Source organism: Gordionus sp. m RMFG-2023, chromosome 4, assembly GCF_954871325.1.
Source record: "Gordionus sp. m RMFG-2023 chromosome 4, tfGorSpeb1-WG-v2, whole genome shotgun sequence".
Classification (NCBI taxonomy): domain Eukaryota; kingdom Metazoa; phylum Nematomorpha; class Gordioida; order Chordodea; family Parachordodidae; genus Gordionus; species Gordionus sp. m RMFG-2023.
This window is the reverse complement of record NC_088778.1, coordinates 32176511-32182552: the sequence shown is the minus strand read 5'-3', so window position 1 is coordinate 32182552 and position 6042 is coordinate 32176511.

Below are 6042 nucleotides of genomic sequence, written 5' to 3'. Positions count from 1 at the left end.
TAATTTATTATTTTGGTTTTCTTTCGTTTTTTTTATCTTCTTATATTTTTTTTTTATATTATCCTCTATAAAATTAATTATATTAATATATAATTTATTTTTTTTTCACTTTTTAACATTTCTTACAAAAAAAAAAATTAAAATTTTATATATGAAAATAACGCAAGCAACTAGAATTAAAAAATATATATAATATATAAAAAGCAATTAAAATGTTATGGGTTTTTCTTCTTTTGTAAATCTAAATATAAAGTATAATTTTAATATAATACAAAATAATTTTTATCTTACATTTAATTATCTAAAAAACAAAACAAAAAATACTATTTCTTATCTTGTCTTCATCTTGGACTTCTTTGTCAAATGTTGAAGCTTTTATTTCTTATTTTGCCTTTAAAATGGAAATTAGTTAGAGGATATATAAATAGATTGATTATAAATATAATAATTTATGAGGTAGGGGGAGACCGGGGTTAGTGTTATCCCGGAGTAGGTAATTTCTTCTCAAATAATTTAAAAATTAATCAACATTGTTTAACAAGATGCTTCAATGGTTCTAGGTTTTATATAAATATGCCCTTGAAAGATTATTAATGCAAAGTTAAAATTTAAAACACGTCATCAAAAGTAGCTTTTTTATATTTTTATTACCAAATTTTTTATATAAAATTCTGAAGGATAAAATAGTAATCTCAATTAAAACATGTATAAAAATATTGATAAATTATTTAATGGTAATTTATTATTATTGAAATTAATTTTTAATTAGATGCGAAGACCAGAGGGCAGATTTTGGCGGGGTGCGTATTAGCCATTTTTTATTTATGGATTTATTTTTATAAAAAGTTTTAACTGCATTTATACGAGAGCATTAGAAATACACAAATTTGTTTAGGGTGACGAATGACAATATGAGGATGGTTGTTGTCTTATGTTTGGTAAATTATATGATAGGTTTTAAGTGACAACAAGTTATTCCGGGGTAATATATATAATATGGATTGAATCTGGGAACATTTAACGAACTTAGACAATGTATATTCTCATTTATTACCTTAGGATTATAGTTACTATAACACGCATCGCTAAAAAAAAATTTGCTTCATCTATTTTTTTAAAAAACACTTTAATATTTTATGGACAAATTTACCCCGATTTTCCTATATATATTTTTTTTTGTAAAACTGAAATTTATAAATTTAAAAAAATTAAACCTTAATATTACTAATTATCTATATTTTACTATCATTGGTACGCCCTAGACCTTAGATTTTTTGGTCTGCTCACGACATATTTTCAACTTTAAAATTGATTTTTTGTTATTTATTTATAAAAAGAAATATTAAAAGTAAACTTTTAATTTTTTTTATTTAAAAGGAATTAGGTTATTGTATATATAAAAAAGGTCTACATAACAATGTAACGTTGGTGAAGTATATATTAATAAAAAGTATTATTCTTTTATATTTATTTGGACCATTCATCTGGAATATTCTGGAGAATCATAAAAAAAAAAAGAGCATAACAATATCATCAAAGAAGATATAATATCTAGCAGTATTTTTAAAATATATTTCAAATTACAAAATGTATCAATGACTGGGTTTTTTTTCTCTCAAGATCACAACATTTTTACATTTACAATATAAAATTATTGAAATCAAATGTTGATTGCTAATACACTTAAATTGTTTTAGTAAAAAATATCTACTTCATTTAAAAAAAAACCATTAATTAGGGCAACCATTTAAATAATTTAGAAGATATTTTTAACAATAGGGCTGTAAAATTTATTATTAATTATCAGCTGTAAAGATTAAGATAGCTGCAACATAATTTAATGAATCTGTAGTAACAAAGATTCTTCTGATCGAAATTGCATATTAACAGCATGAAGATTTCCTAAATGTTAAACTTCCACCAATTGTTTTTCGAAAAAATCTTGATATTTGAATTTCCATTTTAAAAAATATCTCTTTAGAGGTTCATGATATTTTAAAATTCTATCAATGGCGGGTGTTAGTGATAATCATCTATTAAAGACATGACGTACTACACACCATATCATGTACGCGGTGCCTGTGCTTGACATGTGTTAAATAGGAGTTGAGTTTCTACATAATTCGGAAATATTGAGGATTTATGCAATTCTATGTTTTAAATAACTGCTTACAGCTAATGAATTGCTTTAGCTCAAAGTGAACTATAGTAAATAAAATAATTATCTTATAGAAATAAGTCCGATATCATTTATAATCATATTATGTATTTAGACGAATATAAATAATGAAAATTAAATTAAGATTAAAAGAGATTCAGCCTTACGGAAATATGGTCCAGTACAGATAAAATATTAATTACTATAAAATTAAGTAACACAAACAGATGGCTATTATGATGTTGTGCTATTATTGGATAAAACACAATAGAAAGAATGAAATTGACAAACTAGGCTTGTTTTTTTTTTAAAAAAATTTAATTTATTTAAAAATTATAAAAATAAATTAAATACTGTTTCTCAAAATTATTGTATAAATTAAAAATAAAAAATTTTTAGAGCGGGAGATTTTTAATTGCGGGAAGGAAATGTTTGCGTGTAAACTAAATTAATGCGCGAGTCTTTAGCTGAAGGTGAGAGTCGTCCGCTGATGGTGGGAGACCTCGCAACCCTTGTTATAAATGATATCTTTGTATATAATTTCCAACTTATTTTAATATAATGAGAAAATATGTTTTAAAAAGTAGTAAGCAATAAAAATACTAGAATCTGTCGGTTTATAAAAATTGAAGGCAACACGCCCAGATTTACCTCCTACCCCTCAAAATATTTTTATCCGCCCCCCACAGGAGCTTCTTCACCTCTAAAGGATTTAAGGAGGCAAATGGTCATTATCACCCCCCCCCTCCCACAAATTTATGTTATCTAAAAAAGAACTGAGGAATGTATTAAGTGTTAATATAACATGTTAAGATACTAGCAGTATTACAACATTCACAGGTAAGAAAATAAATTATCAAATCCGTAACGATTTTTGTGAACCAAATGGCATCACATAGTAATATTATTGTGACTTTATTATTTATAAGCTATTAAATATTAGAGTTTTAAATTGCCTTAGTTATAAAGTCTATACAACTAGGGGAAGCAAGTTTTTTTTAAAATTATTTTACTCCAAATGAGTTATATATGAAATGTAATGTATATTTTTAAAAAAAATATTGAAGAATTTTGTTCTTTTTATAAATTAAACTATAACAGAAACAAATTAAACATTTGCATAATTGTATATTATTTATTATAACAATACATTATCTAGCTTCTAGTGGTAAGTGAATACAAAAACGTTGCCACAAAATGAACCAACCTATTTTTTATCTTACCTTACCTTATTGTGCAATTTTTCTGGCTTTCTGAATTATATGAATACTAATCATTCCATCTATGCGCGGCCGAAAGGGTGATGATGAGTTAAAAAAATTGGAAATTGGACTAAGAAAATCAGCTGTTTAAAATATTTAAAAATTGGCAAAAAAAAAGAAGAAATTATACAAGGGAGTGGGGTTTATACGTCATTAGGTTACCCTCAAGAGGGCTTTCAGAATCATGGGCAAATAAGAGTATGATGCAATGGTTTGCATACTAACTGGCTATCTTTGTATATTAGTGTTGCAGTTTTACTTTACAAAAAAATGCATTATGCAAATCGTAAACAAAAATAATGTTTTATTAAAATATCCCCGTCTATGTAAATGAGAAAAAAACGCGTGAGATTTGTTTTTTTCATACTTTAACAGTTTTAACAAGTGGGATGTAGAACTTTTTATTCTTCGCTAGTGAGACTATGTAAATGTTGATTAAAGAAAAAGGATATATAATGGAGAAATTATGATGCGAAAAAGAGAATTATTATTTTAACTAAAATTTACTTTTAATTTTTTAATTTAATTTTATTTTTTTTATGATGTTTACTATTATAATTTTGAATAAAGAATTAAAGTTGATTTTATGATTTCGTGATTCCTAATTATTATTAATTTCCTTTATATATATATATTTGTTTTCTATTTTTATATTTAGGTTTTGATGCACAATGACAAGTTTGTCGTTGTGACAATTAGTATTAATCACATTAACATGTATTCCTTAATCGGATTAACATTTTAATGTTGAAGATCAAATTAAGGTAATAATCAAAGATTATGATATTGTTTTATTGCATATTCTGACTAAAAGAACGATTGAATAACGTAAATTATATTATATAATAATACAAAACGATAATTTTTAAAATAATAAATAAATATTATTTTAAAAAAAAATGTATTTAAATTATTAGATAAAATGCTAAAAAGATACAATTACTTTTATACGAATAACCTTTTCATAAATATTATTTGTTATAACAATTATAAAATTTAATATTATCCAATTACATTAAAACCGTCAAATCTCTGAGGAAATTTTCAGTAATTAAACTGGCTATAATGTATGGAGCTGAATGCTGTGCTGGGCAAAAAATAGAAGAAAAGGTTATAGGTATCACGAAAATGGTAATAGGATGCTAGGTAAATCTAAGAAAGAAAGAAAGGGAGTATGTGTAGAATGAATTTTTAAGAGACTTTTAACAAACCCTATATTAATGCCTTAAAATGAAATAAAGATTGATGGCACGCCTGACATTGGTATAAATAGTTATAACTTGCATATTCTTTTTATCATAAGGAGAGACGCCTGACATTGGTATAAATAGTTATAACTTGCATATTCTTTTTATCATAAGGAGAGACTTCAACAAAATAATAAATTATGATACGCTGTAAAGATATTGAGTTTTATTGAAACTGTAGCAATGCGATAGGTTTGATAGCATTAAATTTAAAAATATATTTATATAATTCTTCTAATGATATTATAATATCAAATTAAATAAAGTATCTTTTTTATTAAATTGTATCTTTTCGAAGGTTAATATTTTATTTATATATATTATATCTAGTTAATCTATTATCTATAGTGATAATTAAATATGAATATATAATATTATATAAGACACTCAAACCTACAACCATACAGCATTGTATTATGTGGTATTAAATACCATACTATAAAAAAGCGAAACATTTATAGAAAACAAGTGAGAGATGATATCATAAAATATAAATAAATGAGGAAAAGCTTACGGAAGTGAGATTTATCAGGCAAACTATATATAATGAAAATATAAATTATTTGATTATAAAAATAATACTTATAAAGACAATCGCCGGATCGTTAAAAATAAAATGCTTAATATAAAAATACAATTCTATTTTACCTACCATTTATCTATACGTATTTTTAAAAATTATCATATTTTAAAAAAATAATTTTTTTTTTTGAAAATAAATATTATAAATTATTCACATAGACATTAATTACTCTTTTATTTTGATTCTACTCCGATAATATTTAAGCATAAATTTGTATTTGTAAGAGTGATAAAATAGAAATACAAAGTAAATAAGCTAGTCACCCTAAACTTCCAGTATCAAAGCTCAAACTTTTTTTATAGGGAATTAGGGGTATAATATAGATAAAAGACCGACCCACCCAAAGAATCTCACTTATTGCGACAAAGGTTTAATACCACAGTTATTTACTTTAAGTGCCTAAGCTTTAATTTAATCCATGGAATAATCTAACATATCTCCTCCAACATTGCCTTCTTCTCTTTACTAGATTCTCTTTGCTACTTTCTTGATATTTTCTTAAATTTTTTTTTACTATTCTTAATCATAGTTTTGCAGCTAACATATAATTATATATATATAAAAAATTTGTATGTTTTTTTTTCCTTTTATTGTATTAAACAAACATATTAGATATATTTACTAAAATAAAACAAAAATTGTCACTGGGGAAGATAATTTAAATTCTTATAAAATCCCCGATGATGAACAACATAAATCACTATTCATACGACGAATTTCAGAATCTTAGACAGAAATAATGATTAGGATAAGATAAAAGTTAAATACTAATTATAATGTTAATACCGACTC